Below are 20,427 nucleotides of genomic sequence, written 5' to 3' on the forward strand. Positions count from 1 at the left end.
TACTTTAATTACTTTACTATCTCACTTCGTGTTTTATTGATCTTCCAGAAATGTTGCAAAGACCATCTGTTTCTTTGGGAGGGAGGGAAATTTGTGTGTGTGAGTGTTAGTGGGACAGGAAGTAGAGAGAAAGAGATTCAGAATGAAAGATTCTGATGTCAGCTACACCAGGGTAAGTGGGACCAGATCTGTCCCATTGTATAAAACCAATCTACCTAATAATCCCAATGAGTGTAAGTAGGTAGTGTGACAGGTTGGATCACAAAACCCCCCTTGGGAACTACCAACTGATGTGCCAAGACTACTTCTGCCCCTGCTTTCCTGCCCTGCTAGCTTGGGACTCCAGCACTCTGTCTTGTTGAGCCAGACACACCAGTCGGCTCCAACACAGATCCAGGATCTGAACCACATGCCCCAAAGCAGCAGACTTAACTGAAAATGGCTTGATAAGTGTTCCTCTCCTTAACACTCAGAGGCCCAACTCCCAATAGGATCTAAACGCCAAATAAATCCATTTTACCCTGTATAAAGCTTATGAGATTACCCTGTATAAAGCTTATACAGGGTAATCTCATAAATTGTTCATCCTCTATAACACTGGTAGAGAAATATGTACAGCTGTTCCTCCCCCCCAGCAGGTATTAATAAATACTCTGGGTTATTTAATAAGTAAAAGGTGAATTTATTGAATACAGAAAGTAGGATTTAAGTGGTTCCAAGTAATAGCAGACAGAACAAAGTGAATTACCAAATAAAATAAAATAAAACACGCAAATCTAAGCCTAATACAGTAATAAAACTGAATACAGATACAATCTCACCCTCAGAGATGTTTCAATAAGATTCTTTCACAGACTGGATGCCTTCCTAGTCTGGGCACAATCCTTTCCCCTGGTACAGCCCTTGTTCCAGCTCAGGTGATAGCTGGGGATTTCTCATGATGGCTGCCCCCTTTGTTCTGTTCCACCCACAGGAATCCAGGTGGGAATCATCTCTGGGTTCCCACCCCCTCCTTCTCAATGGAAAAGTTGGTTAATCAAGAAAGTCCTCTTGGGGTTTGACCTGGAGGGAGCAATGGAATGGAAGTCTCCATATCCCAGGTAAGGGCCTAATTTCCAGGCTAACAAGCACATTACGCTACCAAAATTCTGAATAGTTTCAGATCCGCTCAGAATTCCATTTTTGATGACTAAACTACTCATTTGAAAATTTGAACATTTTTGCTCAGTTCTAATTGCATATGCTATATATGGGTAGACTAGGGCAAAGCTTTAGAAATGTAGTTTGAATTTATAATTAAAAGGAAAAGAAGGGGAAAATATTCATTGTGACTGAAATTTACCAATTTCATTCTGGAATATATCTGTAAAAGTTTATATCTGATTAATGTTTGTATTACTGTTATTGGAAAATTTGTTTATTACCGTTGGGTACTTGACTTATTAATTTAATGGCCACAATCAATCATTTTTAACTTAATGGTTAGCATCAATCAGCTATATTTAGTGAGGCTCAAATTCAGTGAGTCAAATATTTTGATCGACTACTTATTCTTTCTGTATGTTTGACAACCAGCCCAATTTTCTCTCCTATTCCCAACATGTTATCACCACTTCTCTCTTGTTTCCTGCAAGCACTGTGAAGTGATCACTACATTCATAAGATCTCTCACCAGATTTGGGCTGCATTTGAAATGTGGTCCCTATAATATCAGGCCAATGCAAAGAGTAGGAGACCCTACAGAACAGCCTACTTTCTGGGAATGAAATAAATCAACATTTATTGCAATTGGAGTTTCCAAAACAGGATTTGTGCCTAAGATTTCCCAGTGTGAGAACTCTGCTAAGCCAGGATTTAATTTTCCCATCAACCCATCTCCACTGCACATCCCCTTCCTTTGGCCAAGGAGGAGGACGGGACAGAAAGTCTAAGACCCAGGAAATGACTTGGTACTTCTTGTGGAAGTTTGGTGGCATGGCTAGCCAGGAGTAGCAGGAAGTTGGATGCACAAAGAAAAACCCCAAGGATTGATGGATAGAGCAGGCTGTAGCAGATGCTGTGGAAATGTGAGTAGAACAGAGTTTAAGTACCAGACATCAGAGCTGTGTGCAGGTCTATGTGTGAAGCTGCAGTCATTAGACAGGTAGCCAGTGCAGAGATGCCCCAATGAGAGGCACTCCACTAACTAATCCTAGCCTGGAAACCTCCAATATCCTATATGCTTAGAATAGAAGCCTGCATTGGAGAGGGCACGACAAGCAATAGTCCGGAAGAGTCCAGACTTTCAATTGGACTGCCCTAGGGCAAGGCTGGATTAAAAGGGGGGCTTTAGGGGCTGCAGCCCTTAAAAGCCCCTGCATTCCAGCCCTTCCTACTAGGGTGGGGGAAACGGCTCCACATGCTGTTATTCTTTCCTTCCCCTCTCCCCCGGCTGGAGCCATGTGGCTGCAGTGAGCTCCAGGAAGCTCTGTTTGTACACTGCCTTCACCTGCAGACTCTGCCCCCTGAAACTCCCATTGGCCAGGAATCACAGTGGAGCCACCTGTCCCCCACACATCAAATGGGATCTGCCCCAGGTCAGTGTTCCATTCCCCCCAACACCATCCCCCGCTCTAAGCCCCCTCCTGCACCCTAACTCCTGCCCATACTCCCCACTCCAACCTCCTGCCCTGATCCCCCTCCCGCACTCTAAACCCCAGATCCTGAACCCTCCATTGGAGCCCTCACGCCCTCCTGCACCCACCCTTCTGCCTCAATCCAAAGCCCCCCTCCTGCATACTGAACCCCTAATTTTTACCCCACCCCACAGCTTAACGGGCCACACAAAATCCAATAGCCCTAGGCCCACAGAAGAGTTCATCTGGCCCTGCCCCAGGGCCCCAGACAAGAACAACTATTGCTCACTATGAGCTGTAACTTTAAGCCTCTGTACCTATGATATTTGCTGTACGGGGAGACTTTGGCAAACCAGTAAAGTGCCTGAAACCACTATGGCTTATTGTTAAAGACAGCCTAGTCAGCAAGCTGTTAAAAGCAAGTCTCAGCTTGACCAAGGCAGGAGAGGAGGGAGTTTTTGGGTGCCAGGGAAAGGGCAGCTTGACGCCGCATCCTTCCTGATAAGAATTGTGTTGAAGTTGCTGATACATGAGTTTTAAAAGAGTATGCCCCAGGAATGTCTACTGAGGTCTCAAGTCTGCAAGTTCTGGAAAACCCCACACCTGGTTATTCAATAATCAGAAGCGGCCTCTTGCTTGATCATTAAAACTGCTTACCTAACAAGGTTTCTTTAAGGGACATGTCATTCTATTATTAATGTATAAATACTCGTTTGGGAACTCTTTGGGACTGGTCTCTCCCTCTGGATGCATCTTGTGTTCCCCACTGGCAGACTGGCTGCCACTGTGCTATTCGAGTGTCACACTCAGCTTTGGTAATTATCAAGGGTTGGGGGTGTTTTACTAATCTTGTTGTGGATGTGTGTAAGTGCTTGAGACTTGTAAAGTTTAGCTTTAAGTGAAAACACTCTTGTGTTGTCCTGTTTGTGCCAGCCATCTATTGGTCGGATGGCCGTGTCTCCCCTGATTTATTTCCTGACACCTCCTCACACAGAGTAAAGTTACCAAGAGCTTTGGGTTGAAAGCAAGTCCGGATCCAGGCACCAGCATTCCAAGCTGGTGCTTGGGGCAGCAATCTTCAAGGGGTGGCAGTCCCTGTTGTTTTGCCCCCAAGCAGCGCGCCGAATTGCCACCGCAGATGGCGGGGGCAGTCTGTATGCCCTTGGGGCAGTCTGTATGCCCTTAGGGCAGCAGGCACATTTCTGCAGTGGTGGCAATTCAGCGGCAGCTTCTATGTTTAGCTGTCCGCGGCGGCTTCAGTTAAACATAGAAGCTGCCACCCAATTGCCGCCGCCACGGAAATGCGCCTGCCACCCTAAGGGCACACGGACTGCCCCTGCCGTCTGGGGTGGCAATTCGGCGCACTGCTTGGGGCGGGAAAAACTGTAGAACTGGCCCTGGTTGAAAGAACCCTGGGTAACATTTGCAACCTTTTCCTTTCCTGCCAGCTGCAGTAAAATGCCCTTGCACTTAACCAGGTGCCTGAATTATTACTAGATCCCACCAAGGCTACTGCCTTCAAGGACTAGTAGCTGAAGCACCTGAGCCCTGATACACCTGGTGTGTTGCTGGTACCTTGGAAGGTCAGTGTACCGCAGCACTAGACAACTGTAATTGCACCTAGTGGAACTAGTTTGATTTTACTGGAGTCACAATAGTTCACATCAGGGATGGATTTGCCAATTTCTGTGTAGGGAATTATTTTGAGCGGTAGAGATTCTAGTCAACAAATGCACAGCACACACAATTCCATCTTATCTTCTGTCTCTGTTTGAGAATAAGGCTGCATATACATGTATAGAAACATAGCTATTTTCCCTGCATGATTGAATGGGAAACTTTTCACTGAGTATCTTTATTTACCATATTCTGTAAAAAAAAATTTTTTTTTCCAGAGGATGATTTAGGTTAGGAAGGTGTTACATGTAAGTTATAGCAAGACTGCTTCAAAGGAATTATTACCGTCAATGCTAAGAGGATAAGGAATTATAGAGACTCTGCTCTGTATCATGTCTTGCTGAAATGTTTGGAGAAATACATTTTGCAATGAATTGATCTCTTCCAGAGATCCTGCCTGTGATGTTGCACTCTATATGATTTTTTTAAAAGTATGCTGATTAGTGTGAACATAATGTGACTAAAATATGCTTCATGAAAAAGGTCTCTTGTAAGGTATCATTACAAAGTTTATATTCTAGTGAGTCTGGTCTTCCTATTTATATAAATGTATCACTTTTGTATCAGAAACTAGAAATATGAAATATAACTCTAAGGGCCTATTGTAATTTTGCAAAGTGTGGTTTGGAATCTTGTTGTCTCCCATTATCCAGGACAATTGACTGTAGATGGCTCTGTTTTACTTGTAAGTCTTCCTGTATACGTGTGTGCTGGCAAGTGGGTAATGAAGTCTTACAGTGACATATGATCATGTCACCTGAACAGGAATCCATTTTTAATCTGGTGCTTTTCCATTGATTACTCCAAATCCTGAAATCATTACACATTTCCTGCAGTCTTTCTAAAACTCCCTCATAATAAAAACCCTTGCACAGAAAAAAATTTGTTTACAGAAAAGGACAAAAACGTTGCCATTACTTAAATGTATGTCATTCCTTTTCGGACCCAGTATGGAAGGAAATGAGTTAGTTTGACGTGTTTTATGTAGCTTTCCGCACAAGCAGAAAGGGGTGGAGCATATGTGCTTTATAGTTGTTGACCATAGCACTGCTCCATCACAGGACAATCCACAGCATAGCTGTGTTCAAATCCATCCCCGCTGTAACTGTAACAATAACAGAGTTGGACAAATAAGCCCCCCGCTTTTTTTTTTGAAAACTCAATTTTTCTTAAATCTTTTTTTAATAATCACAGCTAATAAACCCCTAGCCCAACTCTCTCCCCCTCCAATTTTTTTTTACCAAAAATGATAAACAGAAGAGGGAAAGAGAGATGTTTACACTGATTTATATACTCTACTATGCAAACTGATAAGAAAGGGAGCAGTTGTTATTGTAGCTGTGTTGGTCCCAGGATATTAAAGAGACAAGGTAGGTGAGGTAATAAGTTTCATTTGACCAATTTTTGTTGATGCGAGAGACAAGCTTTCAAGCTTACACAGAGCTCTTCTTCCGGTCTGGGAAAGGTACCTGCAAAAGAGCTCTGTTTAAGCTTGAAAGCTTGTTTCTTTCACAAACAGAAGTTGGTCCAATAAAAAATATTACCTCACCCACCTTGTCTCTCTCAGAAAGGTAGAAAATATTTGAAAATAATGTATTTCTTTTTTCTCCATTTCAAGCAGCACAACATGCCCATATGCAAGCTGTGAGAGCACTGCCAATTATTTCAAAGTACAAAATCAGATAAAAATTGCACTCCTTCACTCTGATAACCTGTCAACACATTTTAGAGTCCTGAAGAATGCTCTGAAAGTTTGGCAATCCAGGCTGTCAGACCTAGGTGAGGGGGTGTTTTCCAAAGCCCCACAACCTTTACGTGAACATCGTAAAAAGAGCCTCAAAGTGGAAAAAGTGGAAAAAACAATTATGAGTCTATTAGATGCTGGGCGGGAGGGGAGAATGCCCTCAGACAGGGCAGGAAACTGAAGTTCTTTTCCTCTCTCTCTCTCTAACCCAAAGGAATAAAATAAAATAAAAAATCACCAGCCTAACTACTTTTAAGGAGAACAAAGTTAATAAAACAAACACTGCTTATGCTAATGATACATAAGGAAGGGACGGCTGCTCATTTCATCTGAGGCCAAAGACGGTAGAGAAGGAAGTGAGGGGGGTTCGCCCGTGCAGTGATAAATAGCCTCGAGGCAGACCACAAGGGAGGGAGGGCACATGTGTGGGCTCAACGGACACTGCTATCAAAAATATCTAATCAGTGGCGCAGGGGCGCACATACACCTACCATGAAGCACCCATAGGGACACTAGTCAAAGGAGAAGTTACATATTACCCTACCCTTATCCCTGTACCTACTAGTTGAACAAAACATCCTTTTCCATTATCCTATCATCCCATTCTTATCTTGTGAGGAGTGTGTTCTGTACTGTTGTGTATTTGGTTGTCATGGTTTTTGTTCCTATGCCAACTGAGTTAGATTATTAGGGGATAGCCCAGCCAGCTTTGGCCGGTTGGGCGAGCTCTGTGTCTGCGAGTTCGCAAAGACAAGTGTGAATTCTTCAAGCCCTCTGTTGAATATTGGGACACATCATTGATTCTGCCGGTCTTCATAAGTCCCCTGCAAAAGTTAAAGCTATTGTGGAGGCTCCCCAACCTCGAAATGTAAGTCAGCTGTGCTCGTTTCTAGTTACTGAACTATTATGGAAAGTTCATCTCGCAGTTAGCTACACTGCTAAAACCACTTCAGCTCCTTGGGCAGAACAAGGCCTGGAAGTGGACTGAAGCCTGTGATGTTGCATTTAACAAAGCTAAGGATGAATTGCTAAATTCTGAAGTTCTGACGCACTTTGAGCCATCCTTACCCCTACAATTGGCCTGTGATGCCTCCCCTTATGGAGTGGGAGCAGTCGTGTCACACATTATACCTTCGGGAGAAGAGAGACCTATTGCTTTTGCTTCACGCACTCTAAGCAAAGCAGAAACTAACTATGCCCAAATCGAACGTGAGGCATTAGGAATTGTTTTTGGAATTCGGAAGTTTCATCAGTACCTGTTTGGGCAGAAGTTTACTCTTCTCACAAACCATCGACCTCTGACGTCAATTTTTGGACCCTACACAGGCATTCCCCCATTAGCTGCTCGTCGTATGCAACGTTGGGCATTGTTACTTTCAGCACACACATATGAAATCAAATATCGGAAATCCACTCTGCACGGCAATGCAGATGGCCTCTCAAAGTTGCCTTTGCCGGTCAAGCATCAAGATAGTGCCCAAAAGGAAATCTTCTACTTTGAACAGGTAGAGAATACACCCATCACTGCTACTCAGATAAAGAAGGCAACTCGCGTTGACCCAGTATTGTCCCAAGTATGGACCTGGTGATGCATGGAAAAGCTCAACAAACCTCTCCAGTCTCACCCAACCTTGTTATCTACATGTCCAGTAGGACGGAGTTATCGGTCCAATCTGGTTGTTTGTTGTGGGGGAGACGTGTCATTATTCCACCATCACTGAGATCACAGATGTTAGAACAGCTACATTCTGTGGAATAGTGCGCATGAAGGAAATTGCACGAAGCTATTTTTGGTGGCCTGGATTGGATAGTGCTTTTGAAGAGAAGGCAAAAGCTTGTATGTCATGTCAGGGTGTGAGGAATGCACCCCAGTGGGCACCCCTACACCCATTGGACTGGCCTGAAAACCCGTGGCAACGTATTCACATTGACTTCGCTGGCCCCCTTGAAGGAAGCATGTTCTTGATGGCAGTAGATGCCCATTCTAAATGGCCAGAAGTCTCTATAATGCAGTCTACTACTGCAGAGAGTACTATCCAAAAACTACGAGGACTCTTTAGTCGTTTTGGTCTGCCAGAACAACTTGTGAGCGACAATGGACCGCAGTTCGTCTCTCAGGAGTTTCAAAAGTTTATGAAGGCAAATGGGATACACCACATCACGTCAGCACCATATCATCCATCCACCAATGGATTAGCTGAAAGATTTGTGCAGACAATGAAACACACTTTGAAATCAGCAAGGGGACAACACTCCATTCAAAAGCGTCTGGATACCTTCTTACTTTCCTACAGAAACACACCTCATGCTACGACCCAGGCATCCCCAGCCTTTCTAATGATGGGACGACAGCTGCACACTTGCTTTGATCTGCTGAAACCTTCTGAACCCCAACAAATTGTGCAACATCAGCAGCAATATCAAATCATCAGATGGGCACCCAGAGCAAAAGACCGAACCTTTAGCCCAGGACAGCCAGTTTTGGCTTGGAATTATACTTCTGGAGCTAAATGGGTCACTGCCACGATCATCACTCAAACAGGACCTGTTTCCTACACAGTCTGGACTGCAGAGAATTTTACCTGGCGGCGACATGTAGATCAGCTGTTGCCAGGTCATGCCAGTCCTCAGGACACATCTGCAGTTGAGTGGTCTGACTTCACTTCTTCTGGTGAGACACCGAATCACGAATCACCTGTTCCTGACTGTTCTCCTCCATTACTGCCGGTGGCTGAGATACCCCTTTGCCCAGCATGAGCTGATACCACCTCCTCACCTGTTCGTGCTGCGGACCCTGAGCCCATGGTACTTTCGGGTGCAACAACACCAGAAGTTCACCGTAATCCACCTAGAGACAGAAGGCCTCCTCATCGGCTGGATCTTTAGCTAGGGCGAACCCATGGTTATGGGGCAAAATAATCCCCAGGGTTTAGCTGGGAATGGAGGCAGTCTACCCTCCTTCTCTAGTCTAGTGTGTGTTTTATTTAGGGGATGTTCTTATTAGGGGGGGAGGAATATGTTGTGTATTTGGTTGTCATGGTTTTTGTTCCTATGGCAACTGAGTTAGATTATTAGGGGATAGCCCAGCCAGCTTCGGCCGGTTAGGCGAGCTCTCTGCATGTAAATAAAATGGTAGTTTTGTTAGCTGTCTGCTGTCTGGCCTCAAGTGATTTCTTCCTAAACCAGCTGCCCCCAAGGATATAACAAGTACCATCTCTAAGGTCAGATCTTCACTAGCCGTTGGATCAGTGGCTAGTAATCAATCTATTGGGGATTGATTTATTGCACCTCATCTAGATGCAATAAATCAATCCCCGAACGCGCTCCCCGTCAACTCCGGAACTCCAGCTCACAAGAGGTGGAAGCAGAGTCAACAGGGGAGTGGCAGCAGTCGACTCGCTGCCATCCTCACGGACAGGGAAGTCGACCTAAGGTATGCCAAAGTTGCGTATCTTAGGTCCTCTCCACATGTACCCATGTAGACCAGGGCTTAGAAATGTGTTTATGTAGTTACGTAAGAGATTGGTGTGGTTTTGTACCATGCTCTCTGGTCAGAAATGTGCTTACTTGATGTTAGCTAACACCTGTGTTACCCCATAATTTGACATTTCTGTATGTACCCCAGAATTTGACAGTACTGCAGTCAGCAATTTTGAATAGTCAGCTACAGCCAGATGAAAAACAAACATCACATAGCTAGGAAAATCTTAGGCCCTGAGAAGCAAGACTAAATAACTGCATGTTTGCAGTTTTCCTATCAAAATGGGAGGATGGGATAAGAAGTGAATTTATTGTGAGAATAGAAGGAGTATTTGGACAGCGACCTCAAATTTCTCAATACTTTAAATGACTGCTTCTTGGAGCAGCTGGTATGGGAATCCACAAGGGGAGAGGCAACTTCAATGTATGCCCCAAATTAAAAAACACAATAAAAGAACTAAAGAAGAGCCACCGTGGCTTAACAACCAAGTAAAAGAAGCATTGGAAGTCAAATCCTAGTGAGGTAAATAGAAAGGAACATAAACCCTACCTAATTAAGTGTAAAAATGTAATAAGAAAAGCCAAAGAGGAGTTTAAAGAATGGCTAGCGAAAAACTCAAAAGATAATAACAAAATGTTTTTTAAGTACATCAGAAGCAGGAAGCCTGCTAAACAACCAGTGGGGCCCCTGGATGATCGAGATACAAAAGGAGCACATAAAGACAATAAAGTCATTGTGGAGAAACTAAGTAGATTATATGCTTCAGTCTTCATGGCTGAGGATGTTAGGGAGATTCCCAAACCTGAGCCGGCTTTTGTAGGTGACAATCTGAGGAACTGTCACAGATTGAGGTGTCACTAGAGGAGATTTTGGAATTAATTGATAAACTCAACATTAACAAGTCACCGGGACCAGATGGCATTCACCCAAGAGTTCTGAAAGAACTCAAATGTGAAGTTGCGGAACTCTTAACTATTGTTTGTAACCTGTCCTTTAAATCTACTTCTGTACCCAGTGACTGGAAGATTGCTAATGTAATGCCAATATTAAAAAAGGGCTCTATAGGTGATCCTGGCAATTACAGACTGATAAGTCTAACATCAGAACTAGGCAAATTAGTTGAAACAATAGTAAACAATAAAATTATCAGACACATAGAAGAACATAAATTGTTTGGAAAAAGTCAACATGGTTTCTGTAAAGGGAAACCATGTCTTACTAATATATTAGAGTTCTTTGAAGGGGTCAACAAACATGTGGACAAGGGGGATCCAGTGGACATAGTGTACTTAGATTTCCAGAAAGCCTTTGACAAGGTCCCTCACCAAAGGCTCTTACGTAAATTAAATTGTCATGGGATAAGAGGGAAGGTCCTTTCATGGATTGAGAACTGGTTAAAAGACAGGGAACAAAGGGTAGGAATAAATGATAAATTCTCAGAATGGAGAGGGGTAACAAGTGGTGTCCCCCAAGGATCAGTCCTAGGACCAATCCTATTCAACTTATTCATAAATGATCTGGAGAAAGGGATAAAAAGTGAGGTGGCAAAGTTTGCAGATGATACTAAACTGTTCAAGATAGTTAGGACCAAAGCAGACTGTGAAGAACTTCAAAAAGATCTCACAAAGCTAAGTGATTGGGCAACAAAATGGCAAATGAAATGTAATGTGGATGAATGTGAAGTAATGCACATTGGAAAAAATTACCCCAACTATACATACGATATGATGGATGGTAATATAGCTACAACGAGTCAGGAAAAAGATCTTGGAGTCATCGTGGATAGTTCTCTGAAGATGTCCACGCAGTGTGCAGTGGCAGTCAAAAAAGCAAACAGGATGTCAGGAATCATTAAAAGGGGATAGAAAATAAGACGGAGAATATATTATTGCCCTTATATAAATCGATGGTATGCCCACATCTTGAATACTGCGTACAGATCTGGTCTCCTCATCTCAAAAAAGATATATTGGTATTAGAAAAGGTTCAGAGAAGGGCAACTAAAATGATTAGGAGTTTGAAACAGGTCCCATATGAGGAGAGATTAAAGAGGTTAGGACTTTTCAGCTTGGAAAAGAGGAGACTAAGGGGGGATATGATAGAAGTATATAAAATCATGAGTCATGTAGAGAAAGTAAATAAGGAAAAGTTACTTATTTGTTCCCATAATACAAGAACTAGGGACCACCAAATGAAATTAATGGGCAACAGATTTAAAACAAATAAAAGGAAGTTCTTCACACAGTGCACAGGCAACTTGTGGAACTCCTTGCCTGAGGAGGCTATGAAGGCTAGGAGTATAACAGCATTTAAAAGAGAACTGGATAAATTCATGGAGGTTAAGTCCGTTAATGGCTATTAGCCAGGATGGGTAAGGAATGGTGTCCCTAGCCTCTGTTTGTCAGAGGGTGGAGAAGGATGGCAGGAAAGAGATCACTTGATCATTACCTGTTGGGTTCACTCCCTCTAGAGCACCTGGCACTGGCCACTGTTGGTAGACAGGATACTGGGCTAGATGGACCTTTGATCTGACCTAGTATGGCCATTCTTATGTTCTTATGAGTCTGGTGGCACCTTAAAGATTTATTTGGGCGTAAGCTTTTGTGGGTTAAAAAAACACTTCTTCAAATGCATCGGATTATTGGTGGGATTTTTTTATTCAGCCTCTGAACATTTTTTTTTCTAAATAGTGCACTGAATGGAACATAAGAAAATAAGAATGGCTCTACTGGGTCAGAACAAGGGTCCATCTAGCCCAATATCCTGTCTTCCGACAGTGGCCAGTGCCAGGTGCCCCAGAGGGAATGAACAGAACAGGGAATCATCAAATGATCCATTCCGTCGCTCATTCCCAGCTTCTGGCAAACAGAGGCTAGGGACACCATCCCTGCCCATCCTGGCTAATAGCCATTGATGGACCTATACTCCATGAATTTATCTAGTTCTTTTTTGAACCCTGTTATGGTCTTGGCCTTCACAACATCCTCTGGCAATGAGTTCCACAGGTTGACTGTGCGTTGTGTGAAGAAATACTTCCATTTATTTGTTTTAAACCTGCTGCCTATTAATTTAATTTGGTGACCCGTAGTTCATGTGTTATGAGAAGTAGTAAACAACACTTCCTTATCTACTTTCTCTATACCAGTCATGATTTTATAGACCTCAATCATATCTTCTCTTAGCTCTCTCTTTTCCAAGCTGAAAAGTCCCAGTCTTATTAATCTCTCCTCATACAGAAGCCGTTCCATACCCCTAATCATTTTTGTTGCCCTTTTCTGAACCTTTTCCAATTCCAGTATATCTTTTTTGAGATGGGGTGACCACATCTGTACACAGTATTCAAGATGTGGGAGTACCATGGATTTATATAGAGGCAATATGATATTTTCTGTCCTATTATCTATCCTTTTCTTAATTATTCCCAGCAAGACATAAAAAAGGAAGAACTAAAAAAAATCATCATTTTGAATCAACTGAAATGCTTCAGTCATCGCAAAGTGCTTTTGTCTCTTGTGGTTTTTTTTTAATCAATTTGGCCATTTTGGTGGGTTTTTTTTCAAATTTTTGTTTTTTTTGTTTTGTTTTAAACTGGCCAAAATTAAAATAAAAAAAGAACAGTTTGAATCAAAAAGTTGAAACAAAATATTTCACCCCTTTAATGTCATAATGCTCTGTGGTACTTGTTTTCTATTAGCCTTAAATGGAGACAAAATAGGATAGCGTCTATGTGGGGATGGATTTAAGCTGCTTTGGGTACCTTATCTGTGCATTTCCATATTTTCACATGTTTGGATTTCTCGTAAGTGCAACCTTAGATTTGAATTTTAAGGGTTTCTAACTTTTTAAACATGCTATCATTCTTGAAAGCTAACACACACACATATATATATGTCACTGATACATGACTACATCCTTAACTTTACTATAAGAAGCTTATTTGTTTTTGTCGAGGAACAAGTTTTAAAATTAGAATTACAAAAATTTAACCAATTAACTTTTGGGCCTCTGTAACAGATGGCAACTAGCCACATCAAGTAAACTACATTATATCTCTTTCTTTTTGCTTCTTCCCTACAAAGTGTGTGTGTGTGTGGGGGGGGGGGTTCAAAAGGTTCAAAACCTTTTTGAACTCTGATTAACTCCTTTAATTTAGGGTGTCAAGATTCAGGAAACTCGTGTCTGATTAAGTTCAAACTTTGTAGAAAAATTCTACTGTCCTTCAAATCTAACCTCCCAGCTGGTAGGTCAGTAGGGTTTGTAACTGAAATGTAGGGCCATGTTCACCAGTACACTATGACTAGAAAGCAGCCATACACCCAGCACAGTGCCAAATCTGGCCCCTGGAATCTGGCAACCTTAACCATGGAGTATTTGCCACCACTTCACAATATCATTTAAGATACTGGGCCTGAACCATCATGTTGTTACATCTATTTTGCCTTGATGGTCCAATTAAACCATTGTAGTCACATCAGCATAAAATTCTATAATGGAGTAGTGAATCACAGCCCAGGTATTCAAAGAGTGAGATCAAAGTTCACCTTTATCTTCTGTAGTTTGCTTTCGTCTCTAATGATCTTTGAACCTTGTCATGTTGACTTAATGTTGATGTAACATGTACTTTCATTGTCCAACAGGAAAACTGTTTTCTGTCTGAAAGTGACAGATAAAAAGAGAAATAGTGTGAACTAGGTCCCTTTCTCAGCTGGAAGTTAAAAGGCAGACACAGAGACCGGATTCCCTTCAAAGAGCAAACGTAAGTCTGAACATGAGCACTATTGATAATAAAACATCTTCTGTTTGATTGTATTGTGAATGCAATGGTTTGAAACTCTAGTCAAATTATGATTTTTCAATCATTTTTCTTCATCTCTTTGCTTAATTTCACTTTCCTCTATATAAAGGTTTGTTGGTCACATTATTTGACTAGCATCATCCCCCATCACTGATATTCCAAAACATCTAAATATTAGAACAAAAAAAGTCATTAAAAAGGAAATCTGTTTATTATTTTTTTAGTGATACTAGTGCTACAAGTTTGCCTGACACTTTACAGAAATAAGAGAAGCCAAAAGACTATTCTGAGGGGGACTGAGTTATAGCTCTACAAAGAGAATTTAAACTAAACTGTTACTGATTCTCCAGTACCTAATCTTTGTTCATCCAGAGTGACTAGAAAGTAAGTCGCCCATTACAATGTCATGCTGGTACTAAGGTGGAGGAATACTGTACGCTTCCCTTCGTTCTTTCCTTCAGAAAAGGTAACACAAAAACTGATGACTTTTATTTGCCCATTTTAACCTCCTCAGCTGAAGGAACATGCAAGGGTTTTTGCTGATATTTTTGGTGAAAATTGGTTGAAAAATAATTAATCTAATTATTTCTTTAGAAAGGATTTGTAGCAATACTATTTAGGAATGTGCTTATTTAAGTCTGCTTCAAGTATATTAATTAACACTGCAAGCAATGACAGAGAAATCAGAAGTTGAGGATATGTCATGCCCATCAGAACCAATTGCCAAGTAGTAGCTCAATATAGTCATCACGCTCCATCACACCAACAAGCTTCATACACGCTCCATTCCATTTCAACATTATTACACATTAAAGAACTGAAAACCTCAAATTCTAACCCTGTGTATAGGAATTGTGTAGTGTCCCTTTAAATAGTTTGTGAGCCTATATTGTATACCTATTACTTTGTTACAGAACTTCTTATGATTGTACAAATGCAGTATATAGTTTAATAATGTGTGTTGAATTTTCTGATTCTTTGAATATCTAAATGTAAATGTCTGTGGTTTTTATAAAGTAAAAAAAATGTTTGGTATGTCATCAACTTTGCGTCCTTTGCTTGCCTCGTATATGGTATGACTGTAAGTTTAAATCAAGAGCCTGATTCTTCCTTCCTATTTTACATAAATTGCTGTGTTTCACCAGCACAAAGCATGGAGAAAGCTGGATTAACTGGTGAGCTGGGGATTCTCCCAGTATGACCCCATGTCACCTTCTCTTAATCTTTGGTGTAGAGTGCAAGTCAGGAGTGTGGCCAGGGAAGGGTGCCTGGCTGAACCCCTACCATACGTTCAAGATCATGGGTTGACGGAGCAGTCCAGTGGGGGCATTAACGTCCAGTGCAACTTATTGGAGCCCCTCTCACCACTAACCACCAAAGTGGAGTAGGATGTGAAAGGAAGCTTAAAGTTACCTTTGAGACCCATCTTCTTCTGGATTCAGCCTAAATTTTCTTATTAAGTTCTAAATACAGTATCGCTCCAGCTAGAGTCTGGCCACACCCAAGTTGTCTGAGCATCATTTGTCTAGAGCTCTCCAATGGTGCAGGACAGGGGAGTGACGTCTGGGGCACAAGGGCCCAAACAGGATGTTTTAGAAGGACCCTTTGGGGTTCAAGGGCGACCCCATATATCCATGAGTGAGTCGGGTGAGAGTCCCTTCTAAAGCTGGAGGCAAAGTGATGACCCACACGTGCCTGAGTGACAAACAGATAGTGTAAGCATCAGAGACAGACAGCATTTAGTGAGGGTTAATAAGATCAGTACATGGAAGGAAGAGAGCCGGGATTTTTTTCAGAGGACAGGAAAAGGAAAGGGAAGGCTAGGGGCACATAGATGATAGCCTAGGAGCATGGGAGGCAGCAGGTCGATGTTGCAGGGTGTCATCTGACTGGCTCTATACAGTACGAGGCATCATAAGTGTCAGGGAGGGGAGGCTGAAGCCCCTTCAACCCTCAACATGGTCTAGTGCCTCAGAGGACTTTATTCATAGTCTATGTCTATCTACAGTACTTATGTGGCCCTGATCACCTCAGTATCTAAGCACCTCACAATACTCCTGTGAGTCAGGGAAGGCTATTTACCCCCCTTTCATGGAAGGAGCCTGACAGAGCCGGCTCTAGGTTTTTTGCCGCCCCAAGCAAAAATTTTTTTTGCCTCAGCCCTGGGCTCCCCCCATACCCTCCTGCTGCCCCAGCCCTGGGCAGTGGGCTCTCCCCCCCCACACACACCCCCTGCCGCCCCAATGCTGGGCTTCCCCCTTTCCCCTCCACCAGTGCCCTCCCCACCCCGCTGCCACCCCACCCCTGCGCTCTCCCTCACCAGTGCCCCCACACACACACCTCCTGCCGCCCCAGCCCTGGTCACTGGTAACTCGTTCCCAGGGCGGGTCATTCAGCAGGAATTTTGGATGTGCACAAAACACAGACAGGATTGGTTCCCATATGGTTACAGAGCTGCAGTAAAGCGGAACAATTTTCAGCTTGTGTGATTGGAGGATATCTGGATGCATATTATAAGACTGTCCTCTATAAATGAGGAAAAGTTGAGGTGCCTTTATTATTCTTTTGTTCCATTCTTTGTTCCTATGGAGAATTTGCCAATGCAATATCACTGTCTTCCTTTTAAACAAAGAAACAAAAAAAGGCAATGGCTGTTGAAAATAGCAATTCCAGTCCTAATAACCACTGGGAAGCATTTCTTGCTCAATTTTATCCTACTTTTTCTACAGCAAGTTACAGTGGATTAGTAGATTTGATTTGGGAGAAATGAAGTAACAGCTGCCCAAACTGAGCTTGAGCACTCCTGAATTATGAGGTGTTCAAATCTGGAAGGCAGGTGCTGGGTGTGTGGGGGTTGTGGTGGGGGGGGCTGTGGGCTCCATGGGGGAGCATGGCAGCATGTATGCAGCAGCGTGTCTGGAGCTGCGCGGAGCCAGACACGTTGATCTGAGTGGCACGGTAAGGGGGGGGCAGTCAGGGCACAGGCAGCAGTTGGATATGCATGGGAGTTTGTCAGGGGTTTGTCAGGGAAGAGGTAGGGGATGGGGTCCTGGGGGAAGCTGGGGGTCTCAGGAGGGGGCAGTTGGGGACAAGGAGAAGGGAGGCTTAGATAGGGGTGGGGCCCTGGGGGCAGTGCGGGGCAGGGGTGCTGGGAGGGGGCAATCAGGGGACAAGGACCAGCGGTGCTTAGATAGGGGTGGGGTCCTGGGGGCAGTTAGGGGCAGGAGTCCCAGAATGGGGCAATCAGGGGACAGGGAGCAGGTGGGGAGTTGGATGGGTTGGGGTTTCTGTGGGGGGCAGTCAGAGGGAGTGGATGGTGCCCTACCCCTGGAGTGTCCTGGTTTTTGAATGTTAAAATATGGTCTCCCTACCATTCACAGCACTCACAGCACACTGCCACATGAGGTCCCCCTCCTTCCTTTCCAGTTGGTAGTGGTGAAGGGAATGCTGGGAAATGTAATTCTTTCTCTGCTCCAGGGCTGGCTCTATCGGCAGGGAGCTAACCAAAGAACTACAGCTCCCAGAGCCCCCTGTTGGTTCTCAGCTCCCATGCCGCCCCTGCAAATGGGCTGCCCCAAGCACGTGCTTGCTTTGCTGGTGCCTAGAGCCACCCCTGGAGCCTGAGGATCAAAAGCACTAAGGACCAGATTTGTAAAAGTATCTAGGAGTTGTGGCACACAGTGTTGCAAGTCTAAATGACTTAGGAGCCTAAATCTCATTTTCAAAAGGGATTTAGGCATGAAGGAGCCAAAATCCCATTCCTGGCGCACTAACTACTGGCTATACAGAGATTCAGGCTCACCCTAATGTTATCCCTCTGAAGCACTGAAAGGGCAAGCTAATAGACTGAGCTGGAGGAGCCTTGCCCTATCCCTGCTGCTCAGGGTCTGCACTGCATCCCTGTCACAAGGGACTTGGAAAGGACCATCAGGACTCTACAGAGAGTGGACACTCTGCTGCATCTCTGAGGCTTGGAGGTTTCCTAACTCCTCTGATCCACAGGTTCACAGACCTATCAATTTCCCTAGAGACAGGCAGCCCCAACACCACAGTGTACAGCGATTAGGAGCAAGAGAGAAATTCTCCTTGGCACTGGAAACTGCAGGCACCACTGACATTCCCAGAAGGAGCCAAGGGGAGACAGCATAGCCTGGATAAGTAGGAGATGGCTATTATAGATGTGTGTGACACAGAGACGGCGTTCACAGCTGAGGGTGTGAATACCCAGGATCAAGCCATTACCCCATGTCATGGATTCACAGGCCCTGTGCTCTTTCTGCTCCATATGGTCACTGGGAGGAACCCCCTCCAGTATGACTTCCTTTTGAGGATTCCACTCACTCTCCGGGGGATAAGCCCTGGGCTCCACCCCTCCTGGAACAGCACCTCTCTGAGCCTCCAGCATGCCTGTCTCTGCCGTGGGCCCTTCAGGGAGTCCACTTGCTCTGGACCCTAATGGGCGTCACAGTCTGGGTGCTCTGAAACTGCTCTAGAAGAAGCTTAGCCAGGACTCTGATGCAGCATGACTCCCCTTAGGGTACGCTGTCCAGGGCAAGAAGCCTCCTCAGCTTTGGTATTCCTGGATCTAATCTCGAAGCATTCAGCACCTCCTGTTCACACTGTGAGATCCCTGCAGCAAGTCCACCTGCGTGGAATGCCTGGGGAAGCCTTGCACTCCCCCAAAGTGCCATACACTCCAATTTTGCAGTCAGCAGTGACTCTCAGCCAGCATTGTAAAACAGAAGGTTTATTAGTCAACAGAAACACAGCATAGAACAGAGCTTTCAGCAAAGTCCATCTTGGGGGGATCCAGTGCCCTAAACTTCCCCGAGTCCCAAACAGGAGACTGACCGGTTCCAGCTTTGTGACCCCCAGACACAACTGTTCCCCCTCCTTGTTCCTTTGTCTCTTTCCCGGGCCAGCAGGCCACTTGGTCTGTATCAACACCTCTGGCTGATTCTTGCAGAGGTGGGGGCCCAACCATCAGTTGTCAGGCTATAGAGTGTTGGCTGTTCTCTGTCCTAGGACCAAGGCAGCAGTCACACCTGCTCTCTAGGGGTCACTATAATAATCACACACTCTTATTCCACCACCTAAATACTTGAGTAACACATAGGGGAAACTGAGGCACACACACTGTAATCAGAGAAGACATTAAAAACATTCCCACTTCATCACATCCCCCCTCAGCATTCTCCCAATTCACAACCTGGAGCTCACAGCTCCTGCTTTTTGGGGGTTTGCACAGAAGCTCATTTCCTAGTGGGGCATTTCCTTAATGACTGTGATTTGCGGTTCTTTTTAGTTGTGCTGCTCATAGGCTTCCGGTTCTGGTCCCCAGCCCATTAGGTAAGGCCTCCATTACTACAGTAGATCAGAAAAACTTTGTCCCAGTGAGAGTATTGCTGCACTTGGGTGTTTTGTCACTTATCCTGTGAACCCTGAACGTCATCATTTCACCTGGACTGTGCCCTTATCAGCTGGGAATTTATTGCATAGCTGGCTTTATTGTTTAAATGTCCTAGGGCAGGGATCAGCAACCTTTGGCACGCAGCTCATTAGGGTAAGCACCCTGGCGTGCTGGACCACTTTGTTTACCTGCCGTGTCTGCAGGTTCAGCCGATTGTGGCTCCTATTGGCTGCGGTTCGCCGTTCCAGACCAATGGGGGCTGCAGGAAGCGGCACGGGTCGAGGGGTGTGCTGGCTGCCACTTCCCGCAGCCCTCATTGGCCTGGAGCAGCGAACCGTGGTCAGTGGGAGCTGTTATCGGCCAAACCTGCGGATGCGGCAGGTAAACAAACCGGCCAGGCCCGCCAGGGGGCTTACCCTAGTGAGCTGAGTGCCAAAGGTTGCTGATCCCTGTCCTAGGGGTTTCTTTTGCTTGTTAAAAAGATTTTTGAAAATCTGCTAGCTTAAACGGCAAATATTCAAAGACACAAATGGAAGTAGGTATGCAAATCCCACTGACTTTCAATGGGAAGTGTGTGCCTAACTCCCTTAGGCTTCTTTGAAAATCCAAGCCTAAATCTCCCACACCTTTGTATGGGTTTTTTTTTTTTTTTTGCATTAGCAGTTAAGGAAAACAGGATGCTGAAAGCTTGCACCCTGCCTTGCA

This window comes from Mauremys reevesii, linkage group 22 (assembly GCF_016161935.1).
Source record: "Mauremys reevesii isolate NIE-2019 linkage group 22, ASM1616193v1, whole genome shotgun sequence".
NCBI classification, from domain to species: Eukaryota; Metazoa; Chordata; order Testudines; family Geoemydidae; genus Mauremys; species Mauremys reevesii.